Below are 26,829 nucleotides of genomic sequence, written 5' to 3'. Positions count from 1 at the left end.
GATTTACACAGGGGAATTCCAGGGGAAAACAGTTATACAACTTATTCTCTACTCTATAGCAAATGTTAAAACATCCATTGCCTAGCATATTTATTTTATTGAAAATTGTTGAGCTAGGGCCGAAATTTCCAAATTGTCATCTGTATATTTTTCCTGTTCTTTTAAGCCTTGTGTGCCACCCATATGTATATAGTTTGCCAACTGTGGCTATATTTACACAGGATAAGAAGCATAAACTTCTAAACCTGCATACAAAAAGTTGTTCCATAAGGAAATTATGTTTATTTAAATGGCTTATCCAGGCTTAGAATAACATGGCCACTTTCTTCCAGAAACAGCACCTGACCTGTCTTCAGTTGAGGTTCAGTCTTGCAGCTTAGTTCCATTGAAGTGAATGATGCCTGAAGTGCCCCTGTCATTTCAAAACAACTTTGCATCAATCAATAGTACAAGCGAATATAAGAAACTCTGTGATGGGTTTTATTAGGCAAAATAAAAACACAATTCTTCTTTGGAGTTGTCTGATACACAACTCCTCTGTCAGCATGGCCAGCCTTCGATACATGCAACTAGTAGGGTCTCACAGGGCGCGGACCACCAGGCTATTGGGGGGTGGCTGCACCATCAGGTAGGGGGGGTGAAAGATCTACTCACCCATCCATGTGCTCCCTGGCTGCTGCACCCAGCACTTTAACTACAAAGCACTCATAATGAGTGATGTCACTTGGGTGCCGCTTACAGAGAAAAGCAGAGGGAAGGAGACGCACATGCCAGGTGAGTCTTTTTTTAATCTATGACTGAGGATGCCTACATGGAGAAAGGGAGGAGGGGCTTGGGGGGGTACCTACAGGAGCTTACTGGGGACTACCTACAGGGGCCTAACATTTACTGGAGGATACCTATAGTGGCTTACTGGGGGGTTACCAACAGGGGCTTTCTGGGGGACTACCTACAGAGGCCTAACATTAACAGGGGAACTACCTGCAGGGGCATCACATTTATAGGGGGACTACCTGTAGGGGCATAACATTTACTGGGGGACTACCTACAGGGGCTTACTGGGGGACTACCTACAGGGGCCTAACATTTACTTGGGGACTACCTACAGGGGCTTACTGGGGGACTACCTACAGAGGCCTAACATTTACTGGGGGACTACCTACAGGGGTTTGTCTGATAATGAACAGATAAGAAGTGAGGGGGGAGGCTGGGAAATTTCTTTTTGAGTACAGAGAGAGGCTATTTTGCCTAATAAAACCTATTATAGAGTTTCTTGAAATCGCTTATACTACCGATGTATGCAAAAAAGAAAGAATGACAGTTACACTTTAAGTATAATAGCTAATAGCAAATCAGCAAGTAACACATTGCATCTTAACCTAGAAGTGTTGAGCTTATATGTTAATATGGAAACACCTTATGTATCTCCACCGATTCTGGTTTCAAGCAGTATATACTAGTTGACGTTGTTCTGGACTGGAAAACTCCACCCGCAAAAAGATGTACCATGTGATTGAGAATGGAATAGAGAAAAGCCCAGATTCAAGAAGGCTTTACGAGTTATTGACTCGACAAAGTGCAAGACGCAACCCAGGCATGTATCTTTTGGTGTGTTAAGCTGTCTCCACCTTAAATGAAGAGGGAAGGGGGATAACCCTGATGGGGTATGGGAGTGACCCTCCTACCCGCGTTTTGGTAACTCCCAAAAAAACTCACCCTAATGATGCATTCTCATGCCGCTCCAGGGCTGAAGCATAAAAACATCAGTGGATCTTTATGCTTGTCAGTGTTAGACTTTGGGAAACATGCAGTTCAAGTGTTCAACTTAGCATCCACCCACTCCATAGTACTGAAAGGTGGCTGAAAAACAGCTTTGTATGCACTGAGGGTTTTAGGCAGGAGAAACCAAGAAGCAACCATTCACTATAAATAAGGCAAGGTAATCTGCAATAGCTGCTGTTAGTAGCTTTAGAAGTTTCATATATCACATTTACAGGACATCATCCTCTGTGATATATACGCCATCAAGAACCCTTCCTATACTGTAGGTTTAAACCACTCAAGAAACCACAAGAGCCATTAAAACGTCGAACAACAAGAACCCTCTCAGGAACCATTGTGAAAGCTCTAAGTAACCTCATGATATCCTAAGAACAGTTATTGCCCAGTTACCATGCAAGTCCTGAAAAATGGCACACGAATAGTAAGATTACTTGGCACAAGTGCCAGGGTTGAAACCCCACAGCTATAGTGAACAAGAAGGTAAAGGTCCTCTTTGTGAACCATATTCATGGGGATTTGATCTGTTCTTGAAGCATGGGTTGCACATTGTACTTTGGCGAGGCATTAGGCTGGTGTGGATAATATATGCTATGTAGAAATGTTTTGGCATAGCCACTAAATATAAAGATTTTTTTTTTTTTAAATATATCCAAATTGACTGAGTATTTGCTACAGGATTATCCTATTCATTTTTGGTGTAAGGGGTAAAATCACTTGGTATGTAAAAAAAAAAAAAAAAAATAGTAAGATTACTTCTGGTGGGTGAATATTTTATTGTGGGCTTTACTTGGATGAAGACTGGCAGGTGCCCTCCAGGTTCCGGTTCTTCCAGGCAGTGGGGTGGTGGTGCGCCATATCCTGACACATAAAAATGGTGTCTGGGTTTGTACCCAAACCTTGACTCACCTTATGGTCACAGATTTTGCAAATAGCTGAATGGTCTTTTCCATCCCCATAGCAAATGAACTGTTAGATTGCTGATCTCAGTAGTTGGTTTTTCCGAGCAGGCACACTGGTAGCCTGTTGTGGACTGCCACCGCTTCTGCCTTATGATACCTGTTGATTGCCAGGGCCTTCCAGATGTTAACTGTCTAAAGCTGTATGCCTAACCCTTTTATCTACTGACCCATGATCTTTAGATGGGACCTGATGCTGGGTTGGTGACAGTGGACACACTGCAGCTATTATGTGCCTGCACTCACACTCACTGTCATTCACACTGCTGTATAGAAAAGTTTGTCACTGTCCTCCTGTACAGCTCTGTGAATCTCACTTCCTGATTAGTCCATGCTGAACATCCTATTGCTGTCATGTGACCACATAGACCCCTGACAGCAGCCCTGCTTCTCTATTCTAGCCTGTTGTACTACACTACTGCATTATGGGGATTTGCAGTTCCATCCTGTATCTATAAACTGCTGCTGTTCTTTCAGGTTTATGCAGTTACTATACATAATACACTATATGCAGACTGCTATACTGTACAGTAACTTATAATATCACAGATTCAGCTGTTTCTTATTGTTTGTTTTATCTGTTCTACTTGCTATTAAGATTTTTAAAAAATCATTATTTTTGGGGTGTTGAACCAATTGTCTGCATTTCAGCGATTTCTTATGGGAAAATTTTCTTTGGTTTTAGAGTAGATTTGGATTACAAGCACGGTCCCGAAACAAATTACGCTCGTAATCCAAGGCACCACTGTAGTTGGATTATGGATAATCCCTTGCTCCCACCAAGTGACAGTACTGTAGGATAACATATGCGGCCGTCATTACGGCCACCATGTTTATTGAATTTTGGAACGAATTGCATAGAATTTGCTTCCCAAAACTAAGAGAACTGCGATTTACAGCAAATGTGAATTCACCAAATTAGCTTAGTTCATCTCTAATCATATCATATCATATAATCTGAGAATCATTTCAGAACTTCTTTACTTGCCTTTATATTCACACAAGAAAATAAAATCAAAATATGGCAGTAAAAAAGGTATAAAACGTGGGTGTATTTTAAGACTATGTTTAGATCCAGTAAAATAATACCATAATATGGTTGGGCAGAGTGTTACAGTGGAGGGGTTTATGCTGCTCCATGAGCTTGTCACACTCAGGGGCTCTATGACTATGCACGCTGCCATGAGTTTTTTTGAAAAGCAGGGCTTGGCCTTCAGCAATGAGTCCTGCTGTATTCTTGCTCCTACCCCACTCTTCCCTAATCTTAATTTCCCTTCATGACCACGCATGGGGAGGGGAGAAGACATCGGTGCACCATCTCAAGTGCACCAAAAGGCTTCATTTGTATACACAGAAAAAGGAGGAGGGCAGTGGTTTAAAAAGTAGAGGTCACCATCAGAATCTGTGTGCCCATCCGGATATATACGTCATCACAGTTATGTTTAGCCAATCGCGGCTGAGCAGCCGATGACGCGGCAGAGGGGGGCTGGCATCAGGGACGGCTGCAGCGATTCGGCCGGCCTCACGAAGATTACGTCGTTGACAGAAGATTGGGGATGGGGACGACGGGCGTCAGGTATGTATGGTACACTACACTTCCGGGTCCAAGTGTGGGGGTGAGGGAACACGGGGAAAGGGGCAATTCACATACATAACATACATTACAAAGTTGTATAACTTTGTAATGTGAGTTATTTTGTGAATAATTTCTTAGCGCCGCACTACCCCTTTAACATGGTTGAAGTGGTACATTTGCTTTAACCAGCTTTAACTGGCTGCAGGTGTAAATTATAATAAATGCAGCGCATGAGGAGAACACACCTTCCTCCCCACCTGGCGAGTGTGGGGTAGAATGTTAGGTTACATGATTTTTGCCCATGTCAGGACACAATTTTTGATACATTCGCCCCAAAATTTTTCATAAGAGCTATCTACATGTGCTACCAGTTTTAGGTGCTCATTTGGGGTGACAGATTGCTCTAGGCTGCCTAAATTGGTGAGAAATGTATACTTAAAGGAGAAGTCCAGCAGGGAAATAAGAAAGAAGTTAGTCATCTGTCCCAGTGCCCGCACAGAGGGGACCACAGACGGCTGTCGTCTGAGCTCCCCTCCGGCAGCGTCATGACCCAGCTAACGGATGCCTCACTCAGCCAGTCAGTGACTGGGGCGGGACATCGCTGAAGTCAGTGATTGGCTGAGGGGGCTAAATCCCACCTGTCTGTGACGTTAAAACCCGGGTTGTGACATGCTGCACCTGCAACCCGGGAGAAGATAAAAGCCGGCGGGGTCCAGGAGCTCAGTGATGTGCCATGGTAAGCATATTGGGGGAGATTTATCAAACTGGTGTAAAGTAGAATTGTCTTAGTTGCCCCTGGCAACCAATCGGATTCCACCTCTCATTTTTTTAAAGAATCTGTGAGGAATAAAAAGTGAAATCTGATTGGTTGCTAGTGGCAACTATGACAATTCTACTTTACACCAGTTTGATAAATGTCCTCCATTGTCTTTTTTATTTATCCCCACCATACTTCTCCTTTAAATGCATGTACCCTGACAGCTTTGTTTTTCCTAACAAGGAGACACATCTTATTTAAACATTCATTTTGTGACTATAGACTATTCTTTATTGAAATACCACGTTCAAACTTGAAATTCTGCTGTTGTAGATGATGACATTGATATGGTGCTAGAATGTTTGCTATGGAGAACACCCCACTTTATGTTCTGTAGATATTTATACAACCTCATGCCTGTGGTAGTGTCATGCTGTACTGTTTGTTTTTTTCTTAATTCTTGGCAAATACTAAGCAGAGTAATTAAAATAGTGATTCTTGGAATTGCTGCATTTTTTTAACAGAACTGGTTGGTACACTGTATAATTTTAAAGGCTGGAACATACATTTTTAATGCCATGCACTTGCGTATGTATGGATCACTGATTTGTTAGCCACTGTTTTAATGTATTTAAATATTCCCAAGCACAAGTCATGTAATAATAAAGGTGTTGTCTGGGCAGGAGAGTTTTCATATATATGCCAGGAGTGGGTGATTAAGAGAAAAAAGACATTTTACCTCTATTGCAAAGCACAGCTAAAGGTATATGTAACAAAACATATACCATACAATAATGTATGTGCTCAGGCACATGTTTTTCTCTTGCCCGCCATCAGCTGAGAGTTGGCTTGCTGGCCTATCCCTGTTGATTCTACCTCACAAAAGTTACTTTGCATTGCTTATCCTATCAGAGGCCAGTCTCCCTCTCTCCACCAATCAGCAAGCCCCAAAAGTCTATATGTAGAGGTGAAGTATGCCAGGATGGGAGTTATTTTTTAGGCTATAGTCTAGCGAGAACGAGAAAAAGTAGTTCCTGCTGAGAGACTATGAAGGTCCTGGCCAACTGGCCAGGGCTCATGTTGGGCTAAGTCAGTTTCTAAAGTAGTTAAGAGTGTATGCAGATCCTGTTCCTGTGAGTTTTCTCCTGTTCTTGTGCCCATCCATGCTGGGCTAGAAAACCTCTGGTGAGACTACCAAGGGGACTACAACTTCGTGTCCTTGCTGAGAGGCTATCATTCTTTCCATCCTAAAATCCCTTCAACAGGAGTCTAGTCAGCAGTTTGGAAAGAGCAACTAAAGCTGATTTACTCTGCTGCAACTCGCTAGGACCTAAAGGAGTCCTGGATAACCCCTTTAAGCTCATGCCCATCTCATTAACAACAGAATTGTAAGACAAACTTTAAAGGAGAACTATTAGCAGTTTAGACAAATCTTATATGCTGATAGCTCCCTACTGACCATGGGGCACTCATGATGAAGGTGTGTCTCTTACCTTCATCCTCAACACCATTCCCGTACAGTTTTAATGTATTCCTGTTTCAAGTAAGGTCTGTCCCATCCCCAGAGCTCTGATCCGCCCCAGCACCAGGCAGGTCGGCGCTCTAAGAGCGGGACAGTGCTTCAAGTGGCCTTGCCGGACATTATTCCATTAAAATTGCACAGGAACGGCGTTGAAGAGAAGGTAAGAGAGCAATAGGGAGCTATTCAAGTGACTTTTCACATAGGCTGTCCTTTGTATGCAAATGAAGAGCAGCGCTAGCTATTTTTTCCACTGGTTACCACCCTGCAACCTCCATGTCTCGCGGTCTATTCCCTTGCTCATTTGCTGTGTGGATGCAGACTAGTCTCTGTGCTGCCTCCTAGACACTATATAGTCACTAAAAAACTGAATATTGCAATCCTACTTCACTGTAGCAAACTTTCAGAAGCTCCCTGATCAGCACTGAGCAGTGTAACTTATGAATCCAGTGTTTTGTGTGGCCACAAAGTCTTCACATAGCACAGGCTGTTTGTCCCCTGTTCTTGCTCACTCATCCCCCTTGGACCCTACCCCTTCATAGGCAGGGCAAACCCATCTTCACTCTGCTAAACGGCCTTCCCTTACTTTTGAAGTGTGAGTATGTGTGTGTGTGGGGGGGGGGGGGTACATTCTGAATATGGAAGGGCGCTCTTTTGCCTAATAAAATATGTTACAGACTTGTACTATTGATTTCTGCAAAGTTGTTTGAAATGACAGCTACACTTTAAAGTTTCATTGTAGCTCACTTCCACAGGAAGCACTTATGTGTGAACATAATGTGTTGCTGGGATTTTAGCGCTACTGTTTGAATAGGTATTGGAAAATCCTTCGGAGAAAATAGCATGCCCCATTAAAATCATCCAGTGATGCCAATGATATTTGTAGTTTGTGTGTCAAATATAACAATTAAAATCACATTACTGTATCACATGAGTGTAATCAATTATGTTTTTTTCTATTAAGAATCCAACATGTGCCCTCGACTGCCTGCAAAATCTATACTTGTAGAAAATGTCAAGATAATTCCCTCTTCATCTCTTTAATGGACCTATGAATGAGATTTGTATTTATAGAACACAGAGGAGGTGAACATGTGACAAATCAATACAGTTAAATAGCAAAGTGCAGAAATTGATTTAATTAGAACGGCTTTAAATCTCTCACTTCATAGGACAGCGTCTTTTCTATAATACTGTGAGAAAGCTTTTATCTATTATCATACAAGAGTCTACAGAAATGGAAGATCTTGTAATGGAAGAGCTTGATTGGGTGGTTCAAAGTAGGTTACACATTTTATTTATATGAATGCCCTTTATGTCTGTGAGGAAAAAAATTTCCTCAAAGGAAATTGATCTAGGCGTCTTACCCACAAATAACACTTGTTACAATTGTACATATTGGCCCAAGGAGAAGCTTCACTGTGCCTTATACTGCATTGTATAGATCGGGCGAGTTCATGCAATCCCCGCAAGCCCTAATCTTTTATACTGTATATACGATATATGACGGTTGTACACTAATTATTTAGCTTTTTTCCATTATGTTAGTCAAAGACACATAGAAATGACTATTACAAGAGTGTACAATGGGTGTATATTGTAGTATTAGAAGCCCAAGTGTATATATTCCTGCATGATTCTTAAAGGGATATGCTCATCTTAGCTAATATAGTTAAACTTGTTTTTTCATTGACTTCCATTATTAAAAAAAATGGATCAAAAACTGGTAAAAAAAATATGCATTTTTTTAGCGTACACAAATGTGGTGAGCCCCCGAAGTGTTGTGTCGTAGGAAAGGCCAGTCACTTGCTAGGTGGTCAAGTGAGACGCCATTCCGTGGTGGTTGGCTGAGATACAGCCGGGTCTTTAGATGTTATGTCGTGATGCCAGTGCCAGTCGGGCATACAGGTGTGATGGCACGCCTGAATTTAGTTTAGAAGGCCGGTTGTACCTTTTTCCCCTGTGATCAGTGTCCTGCCGGGTTGCTAAGGAGTCCCTTGGGATGTTATCACGGTAGGCCAGAGTGGTGTAGTGACCCTCCCGGACTATCGGTACTGCCACCCACAGAGAGGGGAAATGTCCCAAGGATGTAGTGTACACTGTGTAGATGTGAGGCAAAGAATCACAAAGTCTCTTTATCATAAATAGTCAGAAAACACTTGATTTTTCACTTGATAATACACACGGTAGGACACTTGATAATACAGGATCCAATTATGTGATAGGAGTATAGCGAGAAGTGCAGTTGTGCTGACTGAGTTGCATTGAAAAAGATACAAAGAATCAGAGGAGCAAAGAGGAGGATGTCGTGAGAGTCCCAACCCAAGTAGTACTATGCTCTGCCAGGATGTTGGAAGTTGAGGTAGAAGAATACTTGAATGAAGAAGAAGAGAATACCTTGTGCCGGTGTTTTGACCTTTTGGTCTTTGAACCACCTAATGCCCACCAGTGCCGGCTGAACCATCCTATGAGGGTGACACAAGGTGTTACCTGGGATGAGTGGAATGCTGAGGGTTCCCTGCTGACAACCACGCTGCGAGATAGAGTTCCTAGATTTTAAGCAACTTTGCTCTATCTGGATCAGTTCCTAGCTTACTGCTGTTTGTGGATACTGTCCTGCACTGTGACTCTTCTAGTCCAAGGGGTGGGTTGGGGTTGTCACTGACTTGTCCTTTCCTGTAAGAAGTTTAACACTGCATAGTGTTATGTAGAGTAGACTGAGAAGAATCTGTTAGCTGTGTCTTGTCTTGCTTCCTATCAATATAGGGATCTGACTAAGATTGAACTTCAAGAAAGGGGGACCTGGCAGAGAGCCACGGCCCGAGGGGGCGCACTGTAGGGAGCTTTCTAGCTTGCATCCTTCCCCTACAATGTCCAACACAAAAGACTCCTACACTTCCTCCACCCATGTGACTTACTTCGCAAGTGTGTCTAAAGTGTGCTGTGAGTGGGTGAAGAGTGCATTAGAAGAAGTAAAGTGAGAGATGATAGGATAGAAGAAGAAAAGACTCTAGGTTCACAGAACAAGGTGACACACAAATAAACAATAACCTTTTACATATTTCAGCCATGCAGAAGTACCTATACCAGTGACATCTAGTGGCAAAACTTTATCACTACTGACTAACAATAAGTACAGGCTTTTACGAAGGTTGTAACTAGGGATGAGCGAACTTTTGAAGAGTTCGGTTCGGTTCGATCCAGCGAACTTTCGTGAATTTCGGATCGGTCCAAACCGAACTGAAAACGAATCTTGCTCTAACGGCTGAATAATTGCAGCGACAGTAGTGGGAGTTTGATAGGGTATAGTTTCGTTTACAGAAAAAAAAGGAAAAAATTTCTGTGTTTTTATAGTTTCGTTTAGTTGCAGTTGCTATTACAATGAAAAAAGTGGGAAAATAAAATTTCCAAAATTATGAGAAAAAAAAATAATAATAATAATAATAGGAATAAAATTAATAAAATATAGTGAATAAAAGTGCCAACATAGTGAAAAAAAATATTGGAAAAAAAAGTTTATAAGGAGGATGCGGCAGCACTTGATTGCACCCAGGCCAGTATTGTTGAGAAGAGACAAGTTCAGCAGCAAGCGGAGGCAGCAGTTGATTGATTCCAGTCCAGTATTATTAAGGGGAGGCTACTTGAGGAGGAGGCAGCAGTTGATCGATTCCAGGCCAGTATTATGGAGGATAGGCTACTTGAGGAAGATGAGGCAGCAGTTGATCAATTTCAGGCCAGTATTATTGAGGAGAGGCTACTTGAGGAGGAGGAGGAGGCAGCAGCAGTTGATCGATTCCAGGCCAGTCTTATCAAGGAGAGGCTACTTGAGGAGGATGAGGCAGCAGTTGATCGATTCCAGGACAGGATTATTGAGGAGAGGCTACTTGAGGAGGATGAGGCAGCAGTTGATCGATTCCAGGACAGGATTATTGAGGAGAGGCTACTTGAGGAGGATGAGGCAGCAGTTGATCGATTCCAGGCCAGTATTATTGAGGAGAGGCTACTTAAAGGAGAATGAGGCAGCAGTTGATCGATTCCAGGCCAGTATTATTGAGGAGAGGCTAATTGAGGAGGATGATGCAGCAGTTTATCGATTCCAGGCCAGTCTTATCGAGGAGAGGCTACTTGAGGAGGAGAAGGCAGCAGCAGTTTATCGATTCCAGGCCAGTCTTATCGAGGAGAGGCTACTTGAGGAGGATGAGGCAGCAGTTGATCGATTCCAGGCCAGTCTTATCGAGGAGAGGCTACTTGAGGAGGATGAGGCAGCAGTTGATCGATTCCAGGCCTGGATTATTAAAAACAGACTACTTCAGGAGCAGGAGGCAGCAGTTGATAAATTCCAGACCACTATTATTGAGGAGAGGCTACTTGAGGAGGATGAGGCAGCAGTTGATCGATTCCAGGCCAGTATTATTGAGGAGAGGCTACTTGAGAAGGATGAGGCAGCAGTTTTTCGATTCCAGGCCAGTCTAATCGAGGAGAGGCTACTTGAGGAGGAGGAGGCAGCAGCAGTTTATCGATTCCAGGCCAGTTTTATCGAGGAGAGGCTACTTGAGGAGGATAAGGCAGCAGTTGATCGATTCCAGGCCAGTATTATTGAGGAGAGGCTACTTGAGGAGGATGAGGCAAGAGTTGATCGATTCCAGGCCTGGATTATTAAAAACAGACTACTTCAGGAGCAGGAGGCAGCAGTTGATCGATTCCAGGCCAGTCTTATCGAGGAGAGGCTACTTGAGGAGGAGGAGGAGGAGGAGGCAGCAGCAGTTTATCGATTCCAGGCCAGTCTTATCGAGGAAAGGCTACTTGAGGAGGATGAGGCAGCAGTTGATCGATTCCAGGCCAGTATTATTGAGGAGAGGCTACTTGAGGAGGATGAGGCAGCAGTTGATCGATTCAAGGCCACTATAATTGAGGAGAGGCTACTTGAGGAGGATGAGGCAACAGTTGATCGATTCCAGGCCAGTATTATTGAGGAGAGGCTACTTGACGAGGATGAGGCAGCAGTTTATCGATTACAGGCCAGTCCTATCGAGGAGAGGCTACATGAGGAGGAGGAGGCAGCAACAGTTTATCGATTCCAGGCCAGTCTTATCGAGGAGAGGCTACTTGAGGAGGAGGAGGAGGCAGCAGCAGTTTATCGATTCCAGGCCAGTAAAATCGAGGAGAGGCTACTTGAGGAGGATGAGGCAGCAGTTGATAGATTCCAGGCCAGTATAATCGAGGAGAGACTACTTGAGGAGGATGAGGCAGCAGTTGATCGATTACAGGCCAGTATAATCAAGGAGAGGCTACTTGAGGAGGATGAGGCAGCAGTTGATCGATTACAGGCCAGTATAATTAAAAAGAGACTACTAGAAGAGCAGGAGGAGGCAGCAGTTGATTAATTCCAGGCCAGTATTATCGAGGAGAGGCTACTTGAGGAGGATGAGGCAGCAGTTGATCGATTACAGGCCAGTCTAATTAAAAATAGACTACTAGAACAGCAGGATGAGGCAGCAGTTGATTGATTCCAGGTTAGTATAATTAAAAAGAGACTACTAGAAGAGCAGGAGGAGGCAGCAGTTGATTGATTCCAGGCCAGTATTATGAAGGAGATGCTACTTGAGGAGGATGAGGCAGCAGTTGATCGATTACAGGCCAGTATAATTAAAAAGAGACTACTAGAAGAGCAGGAGGAGGCAGCAGTTGATTGATTCCAGGCCAGTATAATCGAGGAGAGGCTACTTGAGGAGGATGAGGCAGCAGTTGATCGATTACAGGCCAGTATAATTAAAAAGAGACTACTAGAAGAGCAGGAGGAGGCAGCAGTTGATTGATTCCAGGCCAGTATTATGAAGGAGATGCTACTTGAGGAGGATGAGGCAGCAGTTGATCGATTACAGGCCAGTATAATTAAAAAGAGACTACTAGAAGAGCAGGAGGAGGCAGCAGTTGATTGATTCCAGGCCAGTATCATCGAGGAGAGGCTACTTGAGGAGGAGGAGGCAGCAGCAGTTTATCGATTCCAGGCCAGTCTTATCGAGGAGAGGCTACTTGAGGAGGATGAGGCAGCAGTTAATCGATTCCAGGTCAGTATTATTGAGGAGAGGCTACTTGAGGAGGATGAGGCAGCAGTTGATCTATTCCAGGCCAGTATTATTGAGGAGAGGCTACTTGAGGAGGATGAGGCAGCAGTTGATTGATTCCAGGCCAGTATTATTGAGGAGAGGCTACTTGAGGAGGATGAGGCAGCAGTTTATCGATTCCAGGCCAGTCTTATCGAGGAGAGGCTACTTGAGGAGGAGGAGGCAGCAGCAGTTTATCGATTCCAGGCCAGTCTTATCGAGGAGAGGCTACTTGAGGAGGATGAGGCAGCAGTTGATTGATTCCAGGCCAGTATAATCGAGGAGAGGCTACTTGAGGAGGATGAGGCAGCAGTTGATCGATTACAGGCCAGTATAATTAAAAAGAGACTACTTGAAGAGCAGGAGGAAGCAGCAGTTGATTGATTCCAGGCCAGTATTATTGAGGAGAGGCTACTTGAGGAGGATGAGGCAGCAGTTGATCGATTACAGGCCAGTCTAATTAAAAAGAGACTACTAGAAGAGCAGGAGGAGGCAGCAGTTGATTGATTCCAGGCCAGTATAATTAAAAAGAGACTACTAGAAGAGCAGGAGGAGGCAGCAGTTGATTGATTCCAGGCCAGTCTTATCGAGGAGAGGCTACTTGAGGAGGATGAGGCAGCAGTTGATCGATTCCAGGCCAGTATTATTGAGGAGAGGCTACTTGAGGAGGATGATGCAGCAGTTGATCGATTCCAGGCCAGTATTATTGAGGAGAGGCTACTTGAGGAGGATGAGGCAGCAGTTGATCGATTACAGGCCAGTCTTATCGAGGAGAGGCTACTTGAGGAGTAGGAGGCAGCAGCAGTTTATCGATTCCAGGCCAGTCTTATCAAGGAGAGGCTACTTGAGGAGGATGAGGCAGCAGTTGATCGATTCCAGGCCAGTATAATCGAGGAGAGGCTACTTGAGGAGGATGAGGCAGCAGTTGATCGATTAAAGGCCAGTATAATTAAAAAGAGACTACTAGAAGAGCAGGAGGAGGCAGCAGTTTATTGATTCCAGGCCAGTATAATCGAGGAGAGGCTACTTGAGGAGGATGAGGCAGCAGTTGATCGATTACAGGCCAGTATAATTAAAAACAGACTACTTGAGCAGCAGGAGGAGGCAGCGGTTGATTGATTCCAGGCCAGTATTATTAAAAACGGTTGATTGATTCCAGGCCAGTCTTATCAAGGAGAGGCTACTTGAGGAGGAGGCAGCAGCAGTTTATCTAGTCCAGGTCAGGATTATGGAGGAGAGGCTAACTGAGGATGAGGAGGCATCAGTTGATCGATTTCAGCCCAGTATAATTAAAAACAGACTACTTGAGCAGCTGGAGGAGGCAGCAGTTGATCAAATCCAGGCCAGTATTATTGAGGAGCGGCTTCTTGAGGAGGAGGAGGCAGCATTTGATTGATTCCATGTCAGTATTATTTAAAACAGATCAGTTCAGGACCAGGAGAAGGCAGCAGTTGATGTCTCTCAGGCTAGTATTGTTACAAACAGACAAGTTGAGAAGGCAGCTTCCGCCCAGTATGTTTCCAAATAAACAATTGACTGTGGGGGCATTTTATCAGAGTAGTATTCTTTTGGACCCAGAAGGACCTAGTACAGACAACTAAAGTTTGAAGCTAAGGATATGCATGTGTGTAAAAATCATTCTTTAAACATGACAACATGTTAATGTAGAGTTTAGCACAGGACAGTCAACGTTAAAAAACACCCCCTCTAACATTACACCTAGTCTAGCAGGATACGGATACGGTAAAATAGACAGAGAACCTCACCCTCAGAATGCATGAGGTGAAGAAAAGACATTTAAAAAGGTACAGATTCAAGAAGGCTTTACCCCAGTTCCATTATCCAAAAATACGTGTCCAATTTTCATTAAATTGACACCTCACTGGCACTTGCTTTACAAATTGACGCAACTACTCTGGTGTCAAACCTTTTGAATCTGGGCCTATGGCTGTTGGCGATACACATATATATTTTTTTTCTTAACACCAGTTTGATGTCCTAACCGAGTGTAGCATCCAATCCAATGGATGTATGCTTTTGTGTTTTTTAAGTGCTGTCACCAGCTGGCTTAACCCCTTAAGGTCAAAGCCTATTTTCGTTTTTGCGCTTTAGCTTTTTCCATTTTAAGTTTAAAAGTCCATAGCGCTTGCATTTTTTCACCTAGAGACGTATATGAGCACTTATTTTTTGCAAAACCAATTGTACTTTGCAATGACAGGCATTATTTTTCCATAACATATGCTGCAAAACCGGAAAAAAATCATTTGCGCTGTCAAATTGAAAAAAAAACGAATTTGTTTTGATTTCGGGGAGTTTTGCATTTACGCCGTCCGTCCTATGGTAAAACTGACTTGTTATACATGTTCCTCAAGTCGTTACAATTACTATGATATATGACATGTTTAACTTATATTGTATCGGATGGCCTGTAAAAAATTCAAACCATTGTTAACAAATATACGTTCCTTAAAATCGCTCCATTCCCAGGCTTATAACGCTTTTATCCTTTGGTCTATGGGGCTGTGTGAGGTGTCAGTTTTTGCGCCATGATGTGTTCTTTTTTATCGGTACCTTGATTGCGCATATACGACTTTTTGATCGTTTTTTATTAAATTTTTTCTGGATTTGATGCGACCAAAAATGCGCAATTTTGCACTTTGGAATTTTTTGGCGCTGACGCCGTTTACCGTGCGAGATCAGGAATGTGATTAATTAATAGTTCGGGCAATTACGCGTGCGGCGATACTAAATATGTTTATTTATTTATTTATTAATTTATATTTATAAAATGGGAAAAGGGGGGTGATTTGGACTTTTATTAGGGGAGGGGATTTTTTATTAATAAAAACACTTTTTTACTTTTTTACTTTTTTGGGGGACTTGTATATAGACAGCACTGATCTCTCATAGAGATCAATGCTGTGTATATACACAGCAAAGATCGATTAGATCGGTCATAGATTACTATGGCCTGCTGCAGGCCATAGCAATCTATTGCCGAGCCGGGATCAGCGTCATTCCGACGCTGCGGCCCGGCACGGGCAGAAGAACGGATCTCCCCCCCGCGATCGCATCGCAGGGGGGAGATCCGTCCCACTAGACACCAGGGACGTGAGGTCTGAAGCCTCTAAGTGCAGCTGTCAGGTTTTACAGCTGCACTTAGAGGCTTAATTAGCCGGCGCAGCAACGGGACCCGCGCCAGCTAATAGAGGCACTGCCCGGCTGCACGTGTCAGCCGGGATCAGCGCCGTTCAGAGCGGGGTGGAATGCGCTGTGGATTTTAGCCAGCAGGGAACCACAAAAAAGGCTCCTATTGTAAAGGCACCCGTAAAGAAGGCAAGATAACCGGCCTTTCAGCAACTGTTTGTAACTAACTGTGGTGTTTTTTTATATCACAGTTGAAGGACAGCAGCCTCCGTGATATATACCCCATAGACAGCCTTATTCCACGCGTGACTGCATGAGAGGCGTGAAATAATTTGCACACAGAAGAACCCCATCGGGATTTGCGGTGCAAGATTTCACTACTCTCATGATATCCACAAAATACCTCAAGAAAAGTTAGTACCCACTCACAAAACGGTGAGTAGTGTTCCTTGGCACGGGTGCCAGGGATAGAACCCCACGGCTATAGTTCACAAAAGGTGAAATCCACACTTTTTGAAGCATAGTCGTGGGGATTATTTTAGGGTTGCTACTGTTCTTGGGGTATGGGTTGGACGGTGCACTGGTGCAAGGCATTAATCTGGTGTGGAGATGTTAAATGGCCAACACACCATGGGCATCAAATTTGGAAATGGGGATCTGTTACTTCAAATGTATCCGAATTAAATTGGGAATTTTTAAGGTGATTTAAAAAAAAAAAAAAAAATTGGGGTCTAAGGGGGAACATTACTTAATAAGTTAAATTACGGATTTTTACGTTGGGCACATATTTAGGATATCAAGGTCAATTTCTTGGACACACGGATTGCCATGCAAGACGGGTGACTGATGACTTACTCATTCACATCAGGCAGGGGGGTGGTATAATCCGATGTAATCCAGGCACGATTCATCCTCACAAAAGTCAGCATCTCCACACTGTGGCAAGAGAGCCTCGTTCTTTGCAGTGTTATGATGTTACCCGCCGCACTAAATACCCTCTCTGACGCCACACTACTGGCTGGGCAGGACAGCAGAGCCAAGGCAAACTCTGCCAGTTGAGGCCAAATCTCGAGTTTTTCTGCCCAGTACTGCACGGGGTAGGTGACACTTTGGGGCAGGGTAGAATCAAGGTAGGCAGTGACCTGGTGGCTGAGCTCATGCTGGTCCACGCCATGAGTCTGGTGCTGTGTCCTTTCTTCAACAGCTGGCTGCATGAAATCGCTCATGAGGGCTTGCAGGCTGTAGCGACTTCTGATGCCTCCACTAGTGGTGGTGGGAGTGGAGCGCGCTGGTTCCCTCCCAGAGGATGTTGTCTGGGAACCTGGCTGGTCTCGCAGGTAAGTTGAGACCAACTGACTGGTGAGCATGTCCCTGTAGTACACCATTTTAGCCTCCCTCTGTGATGGCGGGAAGAATTTTGCCATTTTGGGGCAGAAGCGAGGGTCCAACAGGGTGGCCAGCCAGTATTGGTCCCTCTGGCGGATGTCTACAATCCGGCTATCATTCCGCAGACACTCCCGCAGACACCTTGCCATCTGCACCAAGGACAATGAGCGCCTCTCCTCTTCACTGTCCTCGGTGTAGTTCCAGGGTCTGCTGGGGTCTTCCTCCTCTTCCTCTACCACCTCATCCTTCATCTCCTCCTGTGATGGAGAGGCAGAGAAGCCAGGTGGCGGTGTGCGGAATGGCTGGGCGTAGACATCTTCCTCCTCCTCAACCTCCATCTGCACTTCATCCAGCTCTGGGCTCAAGGCTATGTTCAGCCTTGGAGTTGTGGCCTGGGAATCCTCGCTGTTGATGTTGCTCAGCGCACTTTCCAGAACATGGAGGAGTGGGATGATGTTGTTGATCCCAGGGCCGGACTGGGACTTAAAATCAGCCCTGGCACTCAAACCTCAGCAGCCCACATAATATATGCTCCCCAATATATTATAGATAGCAGTGTGCTAAACATGCTGTAGTGAATTCTGTTCATTACTCACTACTTCATTAACTATATGAACCTCACCATCAACACATAAAAAACAACATAATCTGCTGTGGATTTGATGTTGCATATGTATGTATTTCAGCTGCACCAAATCCCCAATGGATTATGTATGTCTGTGCTCTTAAAGGGAATGTGAGTGGTCCATACCAGGTACAGTGTTGTAGATCCCGGCATACAGGTGCGAGGGAGATATAAGTGACAGGACCTTTAGCCCAACATAAACTTTTATAATCATTCTTTTCATTACAAAATATATATTACTGTATGTGCAATCTGTCAGAATAAAAAGACACAATTTTTGCATGAAGTAGATGTGGTCCTTGTATTTTGTTTAATACATGCACATATCAACACAAACACAACATCTGTACAAATATACATTATAAAGCCATGTTCCCACTGCGTAGGTTACGTAACAATCACGGCTGTTGTAACAACGGCTATGGTTACTACGGAACTTACATAATGGTACCTTCTAAGGAATCTTGGCCGGACTGTATACACATAGTACATATATACATACACGTAGTATACACTCCGTCCCAGATCCCTAGCAGCGCCGCAAGAAACTGACATGTCAGTTTTCTGCGGCCACAGAAAACCGAGTTAGTTCACACAATGGAGCGTGCAACTCTGGCCGCACGCTCCATTGTGAGCAGTGGGGAATTCGGATGCAGACACACACTGATGAGTCTGCATCCGAATTCAGCGGCATTGAAGATTATCCGTCCGGTACTGCAGTACCGGCTGGAATGATCTTCTCTAACACCGGCCACAGAACGTCCAGTATGTTACGCCATGTGAACATGGCCTATATATGCATGCCTACTGCACATTCATACATGCATTTATCATAAGCATACTACAGAGGCATGCATACACTATATATATATATATATATATATACTGTAAATACATATAGAAATCCTTTACACACGCAATACACATACTGTGCACACTACATACACACTGCTATATAGATACACACTTTCAATTTGCACTCACACTATAAGATAAGAAACAATCACTTACTCTTCATGTGCAGAAGGCACAAATTTTCAGTGACTATTGCTTTGTGGGTTGGAGGCACCCAGCAAAGCAGAAAGTTACAAGTTATCCCAAACAAACAATTTATTTATTTTTTTACTTTTTTGGTTGCGGGTGGCTACAGGGGTTTGACGGCAACCAGCAGAGCACAAACGGACAGCTTTTGTGGGGCGCTGACTTCGCCTCAAATAGAACAGCTGATCACAAACAAACAAACCAACTTTTTTTTTTTTTTTTTGAAGGTTTTTTTTTTTTACTTTTTTGGTTGCGGGTGGCTAGAGAGGTTTGACGGCAACCAGCAGAACACAAATGGACAGCTTTTGTGGGGCTGACTTCGCCTCAAATAGAACAGCTGATCACAAACAAACGTCTAGCATCTCCTCTCTGTCACGGAACAGTAGCTGGTTCAATGCTACGTGTCCTGAGTGACTCTTCTCACTTTTCTCTCCCTATTTTTTAACTCCCTATCTCTCCCTAGATATCACAATTTTTGAGTTAGATGGCTATCTCTCCCTCTCTCTACCTAACTCTTGATTTCTCAGCCTCTTTCACTATGTATGAGCTTATCAAGCTTTCCCTGGATCTTGCGATTTTTTTTTTTTTTATCTTCCTCTCTCCGGCTTCTCTCACAAACAAAATATACTCCTTCTCTATCTCTCCCTGTACTTATCCAGTTGTTTTGATATGTAATCTATGTGTTTTCCGTCTTTGCCTAACATACACCTCCTCTCTCTCTGCAGTCTAGACACACAATGAGAGTGCATGGACGCTCAGGCACTTCCTGTTCCAGGAGTGACGTCACACACCTTGATATTCACATAATAACAGGATAAAAAGGATTATAGGAGTAATAATCCCTTGTAACCTGTTCTATTCTCTGATTAAAGTACAGTTTTGCGACGCCGTTGCGATTTTAACGAACTTCGTCACAAACTTTTTGAAAGTTCGGTTCGCTCATCCCTAGTTGTAACCAATAGCAACACCCGTGGTGCGACACCACACAGAAATGTGGTCAACCACAAGTCAATGTAAAAACAGATCAAAACTGATACATACAAATGCATCTGTTCTTTAGTCCCTTTTTTTTTTTTTGCATAAAACAAAGTGGGAACAAAGCCTTATTTAGAAGTAAATTAATTTAGAAATTAAATGAACATGGAAAGTAATCTCTTGGCGTGAAAAATAGGTTAGGATACTACTATATTTTTAAAGTATCAGTCAGACATCACAACATTCTCATATTGCAAAATCAATTCCTCCTCTTTTTAAATTGAATGTTTGAGACAATCACATTGGATTATCCCTCGTCACAGGGCTTTGGTTTAGGGCACTGCTTGCTTTTTGTTTCCTTGACTAATATCTATAAATGTAATTAAAAATAAAGAGTTTCAATACAACAACATCCTAATCCATTCCACGCAGTAGTAAAAAAGCATTCATTTTGTATATTCTGCATATGAATTCAGGTTTGGTCTAGAATGGCTTGGAAATGCTTTTAGACGTAGCTGTAAGTGAACTTCCATTAAACATTTAGTGAATTGCCTTGTACTGTAAGCATTATCTGTAACATGTTTATTTTTAAAGGATGAGAATTATATATACTAGGAATGCAGCTTTTAATAGTCACTTTCAGAACACTTATAGGTACACTTCACAGAGTATTTATGCCTACCTCTAATGAATAATGGATTGTCTTGGTGGGACTGGAGGACTCTCATTTTAATTATCAATCAAAATGGTATATAAATAAAATGAATGTCAGTACAAGCTCTCGGGTGATATATGGAACTTAGAGTAGGTACACAAGCTGGTCAGCATGGGACCATTCATTCTCTATGGAGCAGCCGGAGATATCCGAGTACACCAGTCTGTTATCTCTGGCAACTCTATAGAGAATGAAGCCAGAGGTCGGACCCCCTGTGATCTCATACTTGTCCCCCATCCTGTGGACAGAGGACGAATAATAATAATAAATCAGAAAATCCCTTTAACCCCTTCATGACCAAAGGTAATTAATGCACGGATGTCCAAGTCACACTGAAGCAGTGTTTTTCCTCCTCTCCTTCTAAGGGTCATTACGCTTTTATTTTTCCACCTACCGGTACTGGCAAACTACCAAATGTTTTTTGTTGTTTTGTTTGATTTACAACTTTTATTGGGGGAGGGGGTTTTTAAGCAGAGACTAGATGGATCCTACATGCTCAGTGTGTAAGCTTAGTATTGACCCAAGAGAGGTCAGTGTCAGGATAGGAACCATCTCTCTGAGGTCACCTTAATGTGATGAGATGCTACATACTATTTGACCAAATCCAAATAGTGCAAGTGCAAATAGTCTAAGGCTAATTTATTTTTATTTTTTTTATAGCAGTTTCACCATTCTAAATATCTATATTATGTATATGGAAGGTCTTATCAAGTGCTAGTTGCTTTTGAACCCTTCTGTTTTTGTCTGATTCCCTTAAGTGCATCAATTGCTATAGATCGCAGCATTTAAGGAGTTAAGTGCAGGCAGTCCTGTGATCGCTGCTGCCCCACACACATTAAACCCCTTCACAGCAGGAACATATATATATACATTCCTATTGCACAGGGCAGTAGGAACGTGTATGAATAAAGATTGTGGATATAAAGGGGTTAAAAGCTATAACTTTCTCAGTTTCCCATTCACAGAACCATATGATATTTGTCTTTTGTCGGACTAACTGCACTGTGTAATGACTTTCATTTAATCGAAAAATGTACAGCAAAACCAAAATTGAACTTTTTATAGCTTTTTAACAGTTTTTTCTAATGTTGTGGCCAAAAATCAGCAATTCAGGCATTAGGTATTTTTTCAGTTTACGCCATTCATAGTTTAGAATTAACAAAGTTTTATTTTAGGCCCACTTCACACGTCCGGAAAAACCATTTTTCCGGATTTCCGGACCCATAGACTCTAATTGGTAACGGACAAAAATCCGGAAGGGTGCCCGTTCCGGAAAATAGATCCGGAAAAAATAGGACATGTCCTATTTTTGTCCGGAATTCCAGCCCGGACGCCCCCATAGAAGTCTATGGGAGCACCGGAATCACGGGCACTTTCCTGATGTACGGACATCCTGATGCACGGACATCGGGACAGGGCTGCCAACCGCCCGATCATCCCGCCGCCGCGAGCCGCCCCCGCTGCCGGACCGTCTCAGCAACTCACCGCCTCCGCCATCGTCCGCCTCTGTCTCCGGCCATCAGCGCCACCGTCCCTCCTCCGGAACGGAGCAGCGCCAGGGATCACCAATTCCGGCCCCCCGGACCTTCAGCGGCGATTTCCCCCCCCCGACCGGAGCAGCGCCGCCGCCGCCGATCTCTACATCAGGCCCGGACAGGTGAAATGACCATCATGACCCCCATCATAACCTGGCAGCAGGTCATTATGGGAGTTGTACTTCTGTAGCCTGTGGCCATGCAGGTTGCAGAAGTACAACTCCCACCATGCCCTGCTGACAGGTGATGATGGGAGTTGTGCTTCTGCCGCCGATCTCTACATCAGGCCCGGACAGGTGAAATGGCCATCATGACCCCCATCATAACCTGGCAGCAGGTCATTATGGGAGTTGTACTTCTGTAGCCTGTGGCCATGCAGGTTGCAGAAGTACAACTCCCACCATGCCCTGCTGACAGGTGATGATGGGAGTTGTGCTTCTGCAGCCTGTGGCCATGCAGGTTGCAGAAGTACAACTCCCATCATGCCCTGCAACCTGGGTGGCCACAGACTGCAGAAGTACAATTCCCATCATGACCTGTCAGCCGGGAATGATGGGAATTGTAGTTCTGCAAGCTGTGACCATCCAGTTTGCATCTCCCATCATGTCCTATTTTTTTCTTCTCATCAGGAAATCCTGAAGGTTTTTCCTGATGGTTTCCTGAAGATAAAAACGGATTACTGTCAGGAAATCCTGATACTTTCCTGAGGACATTTGAGGTTTCCTGATCAGGATTTCCTGACAGTAAAAACTGACACGGACGTGTGAATGGGGCCTTAACATTTTGGAACAGATTTTTTTAATTGACTGGTATGGTTCAAATATTTGTTTTCATCAGTTGAAATACTAATGATGGAGGAACCTATCAAGGCTGGGCCAAGCACAGACCTAGCCAAAAACCACAAATGTTTGCACAGACAATTTGCATAGGTCTGATGAGGGGGCAACCGTGCACATGGACAGCCGACGGAATTCCGCTTAGTTTATCCGCAAGAATTCCGTAGTGTGAACCCACCCTTATAGGTGTCTCTGATCTGTCTGATCTTCTCATTGATATTTGGAAGCGGAGCTGTGATTAGTTACTATGGACAAAATATACAGTTTTCTCCTCAAGCAGATCATTAAATCTTGGCCTCAGAACTTTATGTTAACCCCTTCCGGATCCATGGTGTAAATTTATGGCATGGCTTGGCTGAGGGAGTATAGTGCTGGCTGTGGAGCCAGACCACTTCATACCTTGCAGGTGACAGCAGCTATCTGCAAACCATCAGTGTATGGTGTATGTCTCCAGCTCATGAAATGAAATTATACATGAAATTAAAAACTTTAACTTTATTTACCCATAGTATATCATACAGTAGACAGGTTAAAATACCACAAATGAAACGTCTACCCCAGAGATGAGCAAAGCATGCTCATACAAAGCTAGACGATAGGCTTTTGAATCCCGCTGTCTGCCAGTTTTCGGAAGAAGGTAGAGACAGCCCAAGGATCTGCTGCAAGACAGCAGGGTTCAGCAGGCAGACAGCAGGATTCAAAAGCCAACCGTTTAGTTTTGTAAGAGTTTAGCTTCGTTCATCTCCAGTCACCACCTTTCCAAATGTAATGTTCTTAATCATGACATGTCAGGATTAAGAACATTGTTTGAAATGCATTGACTGTCAGGAACTTACTTGACTGGGATGCAGCGGGCTCTCAGCCTACCGGTTTCCTCCTGGGTGGCATCACGGAGAACCGACGTTACCAGGGACGGCGCGGGCTCCATTCGCTGCGGCTGCGCAGCTGATCAGTGTTTTGTGCTCAGGTTGAGTGGCAGACACTGCTGCAACCCAGCCTGCAGCACTACATGTGTATGCAATTAGGATTCAGGAGTCTGGACCAATTGTGTTCTGGTCCGGGCTCCTGGTCAGTTCCTGATCGCTGGCAATTAGGTTTCATCTTCTGATCCCAGCTCCCGTCTATTCCTGCAATCCCCGTTCTTAACTCCCTCTGCTTGCTTTTCTCTTTTCTCCGCTTGACCTGTGACTATTCGCTTGTTCTGTGACTTTGTACTGCGCTGTCCATTTGGTTCTGACCTGGCTTGTTGACTTTCCTATATTGTGTTTGTCTGTCCGTCTTGTCCAGTGTTACCCTTAGTATTGTGTAGCGTCTGTCTCTGTGGTTGTATGCGGCTGCTTAGGGCCGACTGAGGCAAGTAGTTAGGGACAGTGGGAGGGCTTAGCCTTGGGGGCCCTATTACACGGGACGATTATCGTGCGAAAAATCGTTATATCGTTCGTATTTAAGCGATAATCGTTCTGTGTAATTGCAGGGAGCGATCAAAAATTGTTCGTATGTCGTTGATTTAGATCTGAACCTAAAATTATCGTTAATCGTTCGCTGTAGGCCAGGTTCAGACTATGTAACTGTGCGGCTGTATTTGCGGCTGTAATTGTGCGGCGGTATTTTTGGTGGTTCATGCGTACGCTGGAAAGTATAGGATATACGGCTGCACAGTGCACACTATGTATGAATCTACGGCCCGATCGTAAACGGACCCGTAAAAAATGAACAAGACCATTGTTTGCGGCTGGACATGCGGCCGAGGATTGAGAGGCGGTCCGTACGGAGTACTTCAAAAATAGCCGGCAATGATGCCGAATGCCGATGCCTCTAATAGTTAATATATTAAATTAATAAAACACATTTTCTTTGTAATAAAGTCCCTTTCGTTGGTCAATAATTTAATTCTAACGAATCCATCATTTGGCAATTAAATATACTGTTAAAATAAATAGATATATAAATAAATGTATATTTATATATATATATTTTTTGACAGTATATTTAATTGCACAATGATGGATTCGTTAGAATTAAATTATTGACCAACAAAACTGAATTTATTTCATCGAAAATGTGTTTTATTAATTAAATATTAATTAGTACAGGAAGCTCCATAAGCCGTTAATTCATATGCCGGCAATAGAGCTTTCTGTACTAATCATCACTTTACTTTAATGAAAACATCAAATGTTTCTTCTAATTATGTTATCACAATAGCATTATTAGAGGAAACATTTAGAATTATAAGTGCGCTCAGCTGATTGGCTGATCGGCTGAGCGCACATATAATGGGCCGGTCCGCAGCACAGTGACTTCATTGTGCTGCGGACCAGCGAAGAGACAACATCGGGGTGAGTATAGAGCTCTCCCCACCCCCTCCCCAGCACTGCACCCCTCCCAGCAAGGAAGGGGGGGTCAGTTAACCCCTTCCTTGCTGGGATGGGTGCAGTCTGACATCAGTCTGGCCCCCAAGGGGTTAAGGGGGATGCAATACATCCTCCCTTAACCCCTTGGGGGCCAGACTGTAAGCAGCGATCTGTAAAGATGCTGCATACTGTAAGGTGCACAACACCGCTCACAATGATGGGTGTTGTGCTCCTGTTTGTGTGTTTTTTGTGTGTTTCTCCCTTTTTGTTTTTCAGATATCGGTATCCTGTGGATTACGTCGGATTACGTGGACTACGTCGATGACCAGCGTTTTTTTTATGTTTTTTTTAAATAAAATGGTCAATGAGGGGTGTGGGGGTGTTTTTATTTGAATAAAAATTTTTTTTAACTTGTGTCTTGTCTTTATTTCTTTACTTTATAGACTTAGTAGTGGAAGCCGTCTAATAGACGGAATCCATTACTAAGTTGGGGCCTAGTGTTAGCCGGTATAAAATGGCTAACACTAACCCCCTATTATTACCCCAGTACCCAATGCCACCAGGGGTACTGGGAAGAGCCGGGTGCCAGTGGTCCCGGAGCGTCAAAATTGGCGCTCCTGGACCGGGCGGCAGCAGGCTGGTAAGATTTAGGCTGGGGAGGGCCTAAACCAATGGCTCTTCCCACCCTGGTGTTACCAGGCTGCTGTCGTTTGGTTTTTAACCCGGCTGGTTATAAAAATAGGGGGGACCCTATGCGTTTTTTTTTTTTTAAATAAATAAATAATTAAAAAAAAACGCATAGGGTCCCCCCTATTTTTATAACCAGCCGGGTTAAAAACCAAACGACAGCAGCCTGGTAACACCAGGGTGGGAAGAGCCATTGGTTTAGGCCCTCCCCAGCCTAAATCTTACCAGCCTGCTGCCGCCCAGTCCAGGAGCGCCAATTTTGACGCTCCGGGACCACTGGCACCCGGCTCTTCCCAGTACCCCTGGTGGCATTGGGTACTGGGGTAATAATAGGGGGTTAGTGTTAGCCATTTTATACCGGCTAACACTAGGCCCCAACTTAGTAATGGATTCCGTCTATTAGACGGCTTCCACTACTAAGTCTATAAATTAAAGAAATAAAGACAAGAGACAAGTTAAAAAAATTTTTTATTCAAATAAAAACACCCCCACACCCCTCATTGACCATTTTATAAAAAAAAAACATAAAAAAAACGCTGGTCATCGACGTAGTCCACGTAATCCGACGTAATCCACAGGATACCGATATCTGAAAAACAAAAAGGGAGAAACACACAAAAAACACACAAACAGGAGCACAACACCCATCATTGTGAGCGGTGTTGTGCACCTTACAGTATGCAGCATCTTTACAGATCGCTGCTTACAGTCTGGCCCCCAAGGGGTTAAGGGAGGATGTATTGCATCCCCCTTAACCCCTTGGGGGCCAGACTGATGTCAGACTGCACCCATCCCAGCAAGGAAGGGGTTAACTGACCCCCCCTTCCTTGCTGG

The sequence above is a fragment of the Dendropsophus ebraccatus genome, chromosome 6, assembly GCF_027789765.1.
Source record: "Dendropsophus ebraccatus isolate aDenEbr1 chromosome 6, aDenEbr1.pat, whole genome shotgun sequence".
Classification (NCBI taxonomy): Eukaryota; Metazoa; Chordata; class Amphibia; order Anura; family Hylidae; genus Dendropsophus; species Dendropsophus ebraccatus.
Note: the sequence above shows the minus strand (reverse complement) of the source record.